The 12,603-nt window shown below is 41.8% G+C and overlaps 1 protein-coding gene and 1 long non-coding RNA gene across 8 annotated transcripts in view; one reads left to right on the forward strand and one right to left on the reverse strand.

Annotated features, from left to right (window-relative positions):
- Positions 1 to 10,851, reverse strand: part of MPDZ (multiple PDZ domain crumbs cell polarity complex component) — a 162,862-nt gene extending 152,011 nt beyond the window's left edge. For 6 of the 7 annotated variants that reach the window (XM_053924490.2, XM_053924502.2, XM_053924496.2 and 3 more), the window contains exon 1: positions 10,555 to 10,851. The gene's annotated coding sequence lies outside the window, so the exon portion shown is untranslated. Of the gene's footprint in view, positions 1 to 10,101; positions 10,124 to 10,554 lie in introns of those variants that run through there. The other variant, XM_024558366.4, reaches the window with a different exon arrangement.
- Positions 10,034 to 12,603, forward strand: part of LOC139440938 (uncharacterized) — a 145,764-nt gene continuing 143,194 nt past the window's right edge. Inside the window, exon 1 of the long non-coding RNA XR_011651269.1 lies at positions 10,034 to 10,281. This is a non-coding gene — a long non-coding RNA (uncharacterized lncRNA). The remainder of the gene's footprint in view (positions 10,282 to 12,603) is intronic.

The raw sequence follows: 12,603 nt of genomic DNA on the forward strand, positions 1-12,603 counted from the left end.
TTGAAATGCCTTTGGAAAATAGGATTATTAGAGCTTAAGTTCCATGAGGGTAGTCATTTTTGTTGCTGGCTCCTTACCCGCCCCCCACAAAGGGTTATATCCCAAGCATCAGAAATAGTGGCTGGCCCGGAGCAGGCACTCAATCAATATTGGTTGACAGAGTGAGTCAATTACCTCTGCGGGTCTAAGGAGAAAAGAATTTGGAAATATAAAAGCAGGGAATCATCGGCTTCTAGGTGTTGCTGAAGTTAAAGCAGATTTGATTTATCAGAAAGAAGGCAGAGCTGAACAAGAGGGGCGAACTGAGGTAGGGAACACTGGTGAACATGAACATTCAAAAATATACACGATCCAGCAGAAGTAACGCCTGCTGGAGTGTGGTTGCGAGGGCAATAATATAGGTGTTATAATTTATAGATTTATTTTGAACATTTTACCTAAAATGTCCTATGAGGTGCTTGAATGTGATGTTGTCATGTTATAGAATTACATGCTTATGGTTTTGAAAGATTTTGTAATTAAAAAGGGATGTTATTTGTGCCAGATCCTGTATATTATATGAGGGGGGACCCAAAGAAAGCCAGAATTATCTTGTAGAGGGCAGGCCCCTTGTCGGACAGGCTTCCCCCACTCCGTGAGTGTTCCACGAACCCTTCTGTATCAGTGTACAGCTGGCGCTGTTGTGAGAGGCTGTGTCCTGCTTTAATGGATTTTTCTGAAGACTCTTTCAGTGCATTCACCCATTTCATGATGGGGGACTTGTGACCACACCTGCTCACACCATGTGGCGTGTTCAGCAGTTTTTGACCAAAAATGGCATGTTCCCCATGTCCCACCCTCCCTATTCATCTGATCTCACCCTGGAAGACTTTTTTTGTAGCAAGACTTTTTTTGTGTTCCTGGATGAAAAAATTCCTCAAAAGGATTGTTGATGTAGAAGAGGTGAAACAAAAAACGCCAGAAGCACTAAAAGGTATCAAAATCAACAAATTCAAAAATCGATTTGAGGAGTGGAAAAAACATCTTGATAGGTGTGAAATTTAAACATGTAACAATAAACACACAATTTTTTATAAAGAAATTCTGATTTGGGGAGGTCCCCCTTTGTATTTTAGAATTATTTCAGTGGCAGAATTATTAGTTAGAAATAAAGACCTTTCATGTTTGATCACACCAAGTATCACCTTCAAAAGCACTCAACACAAGGCCAGGAACGGTGTTCCTGTTTGGCGGACACTAAACAGGGCTTGACATCATTTTGGTTCCCATACCAGCATGATAACAACTTACATATGGAAGATTACCTTAATAAGATCAAATTAAATACACAAGATAAAATATCTTAAATAGATTTCACATAATTACCTATAAGGTCAATTAAAAATCCCAGTAGAATAAAAACCATACAAACAAGTTCCAAGGTGAAACAAAGTCTCACCTTGGAGACTGGAGATACATGGACATACACGGGGAGAAAGCCTGTATCTTAAAAATATAAAATTGGCCACAATCCTCTCCTACTCACCTTCACACTAAATCAAAACATTCACCTTTGGATCTTCTGTTGAAGAACTATGCATATACTCAAGAAATTAGAATCTGTCCACAATTATAAAGGCAATGTTTCTCATAATCTGTACTAAAGAATTACTAATTGCTGACAGAGGAAAACCCTCCATTCCTCTGTCAGCAAAGAGGTATTACTGTCACCGTCTAAGTCAACCGATAATCTTGTCAGTCAGTGACAGTCCACACTGCTGAGCACACACTGAGCCAAGTCAGCAAAAGGAATGATAGTTTACAGCAAGCTGGCGAGATTCCAAGTGGTCCAGATACGGGAAAACTACATAAGAAAAACCAAATTAATATGAACCTGCCTGAACACAAACCTTAGCTATATAAGATAAACAAGCGTGGACCAACTCAATCCCCTAATTACTAATTCACAGATAAATACAACAGGCTACACTATTAAGTTACCATATGTAATTCCATAGGACTCACTAGGGCTATCTTGACAGCTGGAATTTTCTCTCTGAAAACATTTTAAAAGGTCTTATTCCCTTTCAATAAACATGACTATTTGCTTCTTAATTACCTTACCTACTATTCATTAACTACATTCATTAACTGTATTTTACTAAGTTACTCAAAGGGCCTAATGTTAATAAGATTATAAACCAACTTTTACTTTTTTAATAATCCAGACAGCACATCTGCTTGAAAATGTTGTTTTTGTCACTTAATTTTAATTAAGTGAAGAAGTAGAGACAAACATATAAATCTTATAAATGACCCAAAAAGTCTGAATGATTCCATCCAGAATATTGTGTTTTCACAATGTAATGCTTACCTCTGCTTCAATTCTTGGTATGTTTGAGGATCTTAGTTGTAACATATACAGTGTGGCAATTATTTGGATAATTCAGGTACCAAATTAGTCCTTTCCCCAAGTCACTGTATGACTGTCACATAAATCTGTCATAAGCAGTGACAGACTAATCAATGAAAGAGAATATGAAAGACAAGCGAGTCAGGAGCATCGGGCAAGCTGTACTGGAAACAAAGCTCTGGGCTCACCACTGAAACGGACTGTGCTGGACTTGCCCTCTTCGCAAGACCGTATGCAAACGCTTTCGAAAAGCTTCAATACTTATGAGACTTTTTTAACTTAATCACTTGATATCTTTAAAGATTAGAAAATTTTAAATCTCTTTATTTAACAATTACCAGTAGGTTCTTTAAAAAAATATGACTTAACATAGTTTGAAACTTCAAGTAACATTAAATAAGGGCATTTAAACTGTGTTTATCCGAAAGGGGAATGAATTTAAGAAGCCTAGAAAACACTCTCAAACACAGAAGTCTGACACGCACAGTTGACACCAAGAACAAATACCCTGCAAGACAGTGGACAAAGCACAAGAGAATCCAAAGCTATTTTAAAAATTCCTGAATGATATATCCATACAATGATCTAGTACTCAGCGATAAACAGTAATAAATGGAGAATTCAGGCAACATGGATAAATCCCAAAATAGTGTGAAAGAAACCCAAGTGAAGACAGAACATACTGTATGATCCTTTTTATTTAAAGACCTAGAGAATGTGAACTCATCTGGAAGGAAGAAAGCAAAGCAAACCAGTGTCTACTCGGAGATGGGCAGGAGGGGAGGCTGGAGAGTTAAACAGGGGCATGAGGACACTTTGAGAGTGACGGGTATGTTCAGTGTTGACTGTGCAGATGGTTTCGCACAGGCCAAAATACCACAAATTGTATACTTTCCATATGGGCAGTTTATCATATGTCAGTTATAAAGTATACCTCAATAAAATAATTAAACAATCCCTTCCCTAACTTGAGAAGAGGGTGAAGCCAGAATGCCCTGAGTGCAACACCCAACATATGTCCATGAATTTAATGGAGCCGGCCAGCGAGCAACGATCCAGGCCCAGGGGCTGTTTCTTCTTTTGTTTTCTTACCTCAAAACAGATCTAAAAATATTGGGTTGGCCAAAAAGTTCGTTTCTTTTTTTTCTGTAGTAGTGCTTAGTGGTCTTTCACTTCATTCAAAACAAGTTGTTAGATTGTATTGTGACAGCCGTCATATCAGCATACATTTAAAAGAAAACTTACCAAAATTGGTGAATTTTTGTATAGCTATTTTTATACTGAAAATGGAGGAAAATAAGCAAAATTTTGGCATAGCATGCTTTATTATTTCAAGAAGGTAAAAATGCAACTGAAACACGCACACACACAAAAGATTTGTGCAGTGTATGGAGAAGGTGCCATGACTGATCGAATGTGTCGAAAGTGGTTTGCGCAGTTTTGTGCTGGAGATTTCTCGCTGGATGATACTCCACGGTCAGGCAGACCAACTGAAGTTGATAGTGATCAAATTGGGACATTAATTGAGAACAATCAATGTTATACCACACCGAGATAGCCAACATACTCAAAATATCAAAGTCAATAAAGTTATTGGTAAAAATGAAAAATGTGTTTCTTATTTTACAAAAAAAAAAAAACCTAAACAGACTTTCTGGCCAACCCAATCCTTTTTGACTTAGCCTGATCCAATATATGCGTTCAGCAGATTATTTCAGAATAAAGAGGCGTTCAGTGCTGCACTTTTCTAAATGGGAAAAGAATGACTACTTCACTACTCCAAGGACACCCGTAAATGTGGTAAGAAATGGGCAGGGTAAAAAGACAGGCCAAACCCCAACGCCACTGAATCCTACAGTGGAGGCCCGTCCAAGTCCTTCAGTAGGAAACAAATGTCTCCCGGAGGCAGACTTCACACTCGACTAATGAAAATGAAATACCCATGGAAGGGTGGAGGGCTGGGAGACACCTAGCCCAAAGCTGTATGATCTTTATCCAGTAGTACCCTAGACAAAGACTGTTAAGGGGGCCTAGCAAAGTTTAAGAAAAGCTGGGCATACCTTGTACAGATCACACAGTATCTTTTAAATTGTAGAATGGTATTTTTAACTTTATTATTCTACCATCACAGTTTTGTTAGGTTAGTGATGTTGTATGAGCAGAGTATTTTCTGCATCCAGCTCCCTGACGCAGGGCATGCCAGGGAATACCCGATTGCATAATGTGAAGTTAGTCCAGACTTAACTATAGGTCTATGTAACAAATAATTTTAAACAGAGATCAGGACTTAGAAATGCACTCTCCACTGGTGTCCTGTGTGCCACGCAGTAGTTAACCTCCTCAGGGTCAAGAGCCCTTGGTTCAAATAGATGCTACTAAAGAGATAGATGTTTATCTCAGATCCATTTCCTCACTGAGAAAAACAGCAATCAGTGAAGTCTATTCATCAGCACCTCTACCTATGCGTTCGTTTTATCAAAATAATTTAAGCATCCTCAGTTCACAAATACGTGTGGTTTTTTTTTTTGCAGGGGCACAGGGTTGTACCTCAGTAATAGAATTACAGGTAAACGTTCTGTTTCTTTGAGCTAGACTATATTTCCTAAAAAAAGGGTGAAGCAAAAGAGATTCACGGTTGTGAGTACATGAAACACAAGTTTATTCTTGTATTATTATTATATTATTTTCCATAAGAAAAGCTGTCAATTTACTTTTGCTTTATTATATATTTTTAAAATATGCTTTTTCATCAAGTTACTAAAAGAAATAGTTATCTTACATATTTTACTATAACTAGCTTTAAAATGTAAGTAATAAAGTAAATGGTAAAGTACCTCAAAACACACCCTAACTATCAACATTAAATCATCAGCACAACCTAAATAAGTTTTTCCTTAAGATTTTTTTCCTTTCTTCCTTTTTTTTGTGGCTGAGTTTTTGCTTTTTTCTTTCTTACAAGTGTTTCCTTTTTCACTTTCCCCTCATGCATTTATTTATAGCACCTTAGATCTGGAGAAATAGTGTTTTATAACAAGATAACAATAAATGTTTTTTTCATAGATATAAATAAAACTAAAAGAGGGATAAAGATATGGATTTCCTAGACCAAACAAATTTAACCACCACAGGCAAGGAGAAAAACAGCAAGAACTTCCGTCTCTTTTTACTTTTCTTTTTTAACAGAACTGACTGAATTTGGAGGAAATGCTTTAATATTATAATTTCTCTATTTTAAAAAGTTTTCATTATTTTATGAAATTATGTATGAATTATTTTTTAAAGCTTTTATTTTTCCCAAAAAGGAAAAACTTCGGGGGGGGGGGGGAAGATTCTGCCAAATATTTGCCCACAAAATATGCATACAATATATGTATAGTTTTTAGATTAATTTAGTTAAAGAATTAAAAAATGCTGCTTTAATTAAACTCCAAAACCATCATGAGATGTTTACAACACTAACATTTCATCTTTCAAAGGTAACATACTACTCATTTTTGGGAGATAAAAGAAATATTTTTAAGAAAGGCAATGCTTTTATGAAACATTTAAAATCTAAGGCTCTGTCTACAAAAAGGAAGGGCCAATTTCCCAGTAAACACCAGGAGAAAGAAAACAAGTGGCCGCAGGCCAAGGTAAAATACCTTTTCCTCAAATAGCCGTTTCCCTTTACTCACAAACATCAAATTACACAATAATGCTTAGTTATACCACCACAATAGCCTCCTACAAAACCCGCCTCCCTACGCTGAACCAGTCCATTCGAGGTCTCGCCAGCGTACAGCCCACAGTCTGTAAGCGCCTTAGTCTCCGTAAGAACTCTGTTCTGGGCTGACTTATGTCCCCAACCCCCAAATTTACAAGTCCTAACCTCTAGTACCTCAGAATATGACTGTATTTAGGGGTAGAGTCTTTAAAGAGGTAATTAAGGTTAAAAGAGGTCACTGGGGTGGTCCCCAACCTATTATGACTGATGTCCTCCTAAGACATCAGACATGCACAGATGGAAGGCCATGTGAAGACACAGGGACAAGACAGCCACCTACAAGATGCCATCTACAAGTTGTCAGCAAGCAATCCTACGTTGATGTCTAATTTTCTTCAAATCCCTGTAACTTTCACTACATGTAAAATCCTTTTATTCTTTCCTCTGTGTCTGTTTTTGCAACTAAGACTGTAAGCTTCTAGAGCAGTATACTGATTCTGTGTTCTCCCCAGTGCCTAGCCCAACACAACATGCCTCCTAATCCATCTATCACTATGTACTAAATGAATACCCGCCTCAGATCTCACAAAACACTGCACAGGGAGGCTGTGGATTACTGAACATTGGCCTCCTTTATCTAAAGGTAGTTCCTTATCTGATTTTCATTGGCCCATATGGAACCCCCCTATAACTATTTAATCTCAGTATATCAGCTTTCCCTCCTAAATGTAATTTCCCAACTGTATTTATATTGATGCTGTCCTATGAATGACACTAATTTACAATTCAAAAATAATGCCTTTCTTGTTGTAAGTATGGAGTTAATATTGTATATAACAATGTAACCATATTGAACAAATTCCTACTTTAGGCCAAAAGTGTTTTTAAAGCAGATACAACTGTTTGGGAAATATAATGATGATATAAAATTCCATCATTCACATGGACCATCAAGCAGTCCTGAATTCTACAGGAAGTTGTCTGCTTCTTTACCTCAAAGTATAGTATCTTTACTGGCAGATGTGTTGTTGCTACAGTATACATGGGGACATTTCTAGCCCGATATATCAACTTTGCCTCAAGATATTTCATGAAAGCCAGAGTACTCTGTCCATGTTACATATACAAAATGGAGCCAGCCTGTACGTCATCCTACGAGAGTCAAGTCTATGACGTCAGACTTGGGATGTAATCTGGAGAGAATAATCTGAGAATAATTCTGAAGGAATAAACTCAGGCAGTTACCTTCCAGGTAAATTCATTGTTACATGCCAGCTTCTAAGTCCCTCATCTTAACTCTGAACAATGGGTTCACTTCTTTATTTGTAAAGCAAAGCCTTCCCACCCAGCAGCTAAAGGCCTGCACCAATAATACAAAGTTACATACACTTCAAGGATTTCTATGAGCCTGTTCTGAGCACCCCTAACTTGCAGAGATACAATAAACTATGGAAACAGCCTCTACTCTCTCACAGTATATGTGCATTTAAAAGGTATCCAATTGCAATGACACCTTTAAGGGCCAAACAGAGCTATGACTACCTGATAGGAATTTCAAGCAAAATAAAAACTGACATCCATCTAGTCGGGCTTAGTACATAAAAGGAAGCGTTTTAAAGGGAGAAAGAAGAACAGATACAAAAGAAATACTGAAGAAGCCAAGGAATGACACCCATGGGATTGATCTATTAGTGATATGGTGAGATAAACTCTTATCAGTTTTTTGTTTGTTTTAGCAAATGAGGTGGAAAAGAGGCGTGGGCAAGAGTCAAGGGGACTCCCCAAAAACTAGCTCTAAGTGACAGCCTGCCTGTGGAGAGGAATCCATGACAGACCCTAACCCCTCCCTCTCTACCTAAATAAACAAAACTATAGTCTTCAAACCTGCTCAGGTAACAGAACTGCTCAAAATCACTAGAACTCACCGCAGAACACCTTGAAATATGGCTCTCTGTTAAATTTAAAATAATAAAGACAATTTCTGCTAGTCAGAATCTCTAGCTTATTCTAGATTCTAACAGAAAGATACCAAAAACCTAAGGAAAAAATTTGAGAGTGAAATTTGGAAATGAGAAAATCCAGCACATTTATTTAATTTGTGTATCTTTTGGGGAAAAGTATGCCAGTTGTGGGGCTGGGAGCACCAGAAACGGGGCCTGAAAGGCAATGAAATGAAACAATGCACCCATGACAAAAGGGAGTATTTAAGCAATACGTTTAAAGTCTGGCCTTGGCTGCCACCTTTTTCTCTTTTTCTGCACAGAGTAACACAGTAAACATTTCAGACTTCGAAGGCTATGCATCCCTATCTCAACCGTGCAACTACTCAACTCTGCCCCTCGCTGTGCAAGCAGCCACGCGTGTGTAAGAACGAGACACATACAACAGGAGTGAAGTGTGGCTGTGCTCCAACGGAACTTTAATATGGACACTGAAATTTGATTTTCGTATAATTTTCATGGGTAAAATACTCTTTTCTTTCAATGATTTAATAATGTACAAGTCATTTCTAGCTCCTAAACCTTAGCGAAAAACACCATTGCAGCAGGCAGATTTGGCCTGTGGCCCTTAAATTTACAGACCTGTTTCAAAAGACCCCAAGGTGAACTCTGAGTAGGGACAGATCCCAATCTAGATAGATCCTCCCATTTGTAAACAAGTCCATTAACAGCATGCCTGGGCATCCCAGGCAAGAATATCCCCATCCTCTAAGTCTTCACCCTTCCTTCCCACTGGCAAGGAACAGGTGCATCCATCCAGAGCTCTGCCCTGTATTAGAAGTTCAATCCAAAGAACTTCAAGTTTTGTTGGGCTTCCAAATGCAACTGTAGTCCTGGCTGGCGTAGCTCAGTGGATTGAGCATAGGCCTATGAACCAAAGGGTTGCTGGTTTGATTCCCAGGCAGGGCACATGCCTGGGGTGCCTGCCAGGTCCCCAGGAGAGGGTGCTGGAGGGGCAACCCCACATTAATGTTTCTCTCCCTCTCTTTCTCCCTCCCTTCCCCTCTGTAAAAATAAATAAATAAAATATTAAATAAATGCCACTGTATACTTAAATTCTACCATTCGCTAAGCACACACATTACAATGTAGACACACACATAAATGTAGATGATTCGATCCTAACGAAAAGCTCATTATAGACATCTACAACAAAGTTCTTCTACATGTAAAAACTCCCAAGCCCCAAACCCTCATCTTGTTAGTTTTTCTGATCAGGTGTTATTTATTCCGTAAAATGTAACCTAAATGAAGAATGTCTACGGAAACACAAAAGGAATGGTTACACTACAGCTGGCCACCAAAGCTGGACGACAGACCACTTTTCAGATTCTTCCCCTCTCAACATCAAAAGAAAATGGAGGGGTTTCCTTTTTGGCTGGGGAAGTCATGGTCATCTAATCTGATGATGCCCACGAAACCCTAGTCGCCACCCACATCCTCCCCACCCAAGGCACACAGCACCCATGCCCGGGTTCTTCCCAGAGTGACTTCAGCAGCCCCACCCGCAGAGATGGATGGAGATGCCCCGCGATCCCCAACTCGCCCCCAACCACAGTGCAGCGGCAGCCACCTCCCGCCATCGCCGGGCCCCCTCCTCTTCCCCGCAGTCCCAGCTTTCAATTTCTAAGTGATCTGCAGGCAAGAATAGCCCGACTTCTGTGCTTCTGCAAAGAACGCAAGCAAAAATTGACACCATCACCACCGCCAACACACACACAGCTCCCCTAAGACACAAAGCGTTTCCGAACAGCGATTCCCCAGGAACATCCGGCATCCCGAGGCAGCGAAATCACAGACAAAAGCAGCCCGTCGGCACGGGGGCGGGGAAAGGGGGAGAAAGGGGAAGGCCAAGGCAAAATGGACCAAGAGTAGCAGATAAAAAGACACAGGGGCCAGCGGGAGGGGGACGGCGGGTCCCAATTAGTGGCGCGATCCGGGCCCTACGCCGCCCGGGAAGAGGGGATACACCAGTGTGGGGACATTTCTCCCCACCCCCTACCCACCCTGCACAGCCGGGCGCCGCGTAACAGTGGAGGGGACATCCGGCCTGGGGCGCGTCCGCCGCAGCAGAGCAACAGGCTCCCGCGCCTGCGAGCAGCCAGCCCACGCGCCAGGCCCGGGTCCCCGTTCCTGGCATTGTGCCGCGCCAGACGAAGGAAAGGAAAACTTTCAAACCACTTCAAGTAAGCACAAACAAGGGGCCGGGGGAGGGGAGAAGGGAAGGTCTCGGAATAACGTGCAGGGCCCGTGCGAGGAGCAGAGGAAGGAAACTTCCAGACCTCATCCTTTAAAAAAGCCAGGGGAGCAGCAGCTCCCCGGGCCTCACGGGGTGGGACCGGCACACCCGCCTGCTGGCCGGCCGCCCTCGCGCCGGGCCCCGGGCACCCGCGCACCCCGGCCGGCCGCGCGCGTGCAAGGCGCGGGAGCGCGCGTCCCCGTGCCCCGGCGCCGCTTACCCGGCTCGCGGCAGCTGCCCCGCGCGGGGACGAAAGGGTCAGAGGCTGGGGAGCCGGGGTTTCCAGGGACTCGGAGTGCCTCGCCTCGCCTCGCCTCGCCCACGTTCTCTCTCTTCTCTCCTCAAGTAACGGCCCGTCGAGGAGCTTCGGGAGAAACGCGCAGACACTCTCACGCGCAACCGAGAAACTTAATCCCCCGCGGCCGGACGCCAACCTCGCGCTCCGCCGCGCCCCCTCCCCCCGCGCGCGCCGCACTTGCGCCGACAGAGGCTGCGGAGGCGGCGGCGGCGGCGGCGGGGCCCGGGCCGCCCGAGCTGCGTGACGCCTGCGGCCGGCGGGGCGGGCGCGCCTCGGCCAATCAGGGGGCGCTGCCCTGCCCGCGGTCCTGGGTTTTAAACTGGCTCCGGGGCGCTGGTCCTGGGATGTGGGGAGTGGGCTCTGGGAGGTAAGCGGAGGAGATGCGGGGCGGCCCGTTAAATGAAGGAACCATTATTTTGGACACGTAGGTCCCATGCACTGTTTGTGACACAGTTAACACTAAAAAATATTTTTCTTTCAGTATCTGAAATTTGAATTTAATTGGGCGTCCCGTATTTTAAGTAGCTAAATCTATTGATCCATGGGAACTGGCAGCCTCTATTTCTAGTTATAGGGTCGTAAACATTTTTTAGTATGTGGGCCGTCCTGTGGATGCTTTCCGCATGGGAAACTTATTAAAGTGGTACGGAACGCCGGTGAGAAGCATTCAACGAGGAGGCATGGGGTGGGGGCACTGGAGCTAACAATCTTACTTTTAACAAAAGTTACTTTTAACAAATCACTGTTCATTCTTAGACATATGATCCAACTAAAAGATAAAACAAACATGGAGGAAGGGTTCAGAATTGCATGGTGCTGGGAAAAATATTTATTTCTATTTTGTGCCAATTAAATTGTCTTTCCTTAAAGGGGGAATAAATGTTGATGGAAGGAGACTTGACTTGGGGTGATAATTATAGCACTGTACACCTGAATCCTATATAATTTTGTTAACCAGTATCAACCCAAGAAATTCAAATAAATAATAAATAGGCATAAAAAAGATTGTCTTTCTTATACGCTCAATTCCTGAATTCCAGTAATCTTTTCTGTGGAAGAAAATTGCTCCCTTTCTCAATACACAAACCTGATATCAGCGTATACATTAAATAATACTCAGAAGTCCAATTTAAAACATTTAAAAGAATTTATTTTAATATTCTGAATAAAATTCTATTTTCTTTGTCAGACTTACAATATTTTTTTGTCTGTTAAAAACCTATTTGCATTTCTCCGATATTAACCAAATATTTGAAAGGAAACATGATTTAAAACAAATGCAAGACTTTAGAGGGAAACTGATTTGAGCTGCTTTTTATGTTAAACATTTTTATTATATTTTTCCCATTACCATTTGACCCCCTTATATCTCCCTCCCCCCACTGCAATCACTGGGTATTGCCAGAAAGCTGCAAAATATATCGTTTGCCTGTAAATGATGGGGGTTCAGTGAAGTGAGCCCAGTGCCCCGGGTGGACACTATGCCATCGACCGCAAGGCCCCGTGTGCTTTCACAAACGTGAGCAGTGCAGATTTGCCCACTGGGGAGATGAAAACACTGACTAGATTGCCTCACAATCTATGGATATTCATCTCCTCTGGGTCCTTTGCAAGTGAAAGTGAAGTTAGGATGAAGCAAAGTTAGGAAAACTCATTCCCTTGAATTTTCAACACATCGTGAAAACTTCTATCAGCATTTTCAAGTACCCCGTTCTTAAAAACATTTGCTCCACATAACTTTTGTGTGTTTGCCATAGAGTTATCTCACAGCATCCCATCTGGAGAATTCCAACAATTCCTCCTCTTTGAAGAGCAAAGCACTTAAAAATCAAGTTTTTCTTCAGTTAGGGAGAGAACCTTTCTCCCCAGTTTTTCTCCGGCTACTACCCTTCCTCCCCTCTCCTTCAAAGTTGAAATTCTCGAAATCAACCAAATACTTCTTGGTTTTTACCAAAATCACTGCACTGGGAG

Source organism: Desmodus rotundus, chromosome 1, assembly GCF_022682495.2.
Source record: "Desmodus rotundus isolate HL8 chromosome 1, HLdesRot8A.1, whole genome shotgun sequence".
In the NCBI taxonomy this organism is placed as follows: Eukaryota; Metazoa; Chordata; class Mammalia; order Chiroptera; family Phyllostomidae; genus Desmodus; species Desmodus rotundus.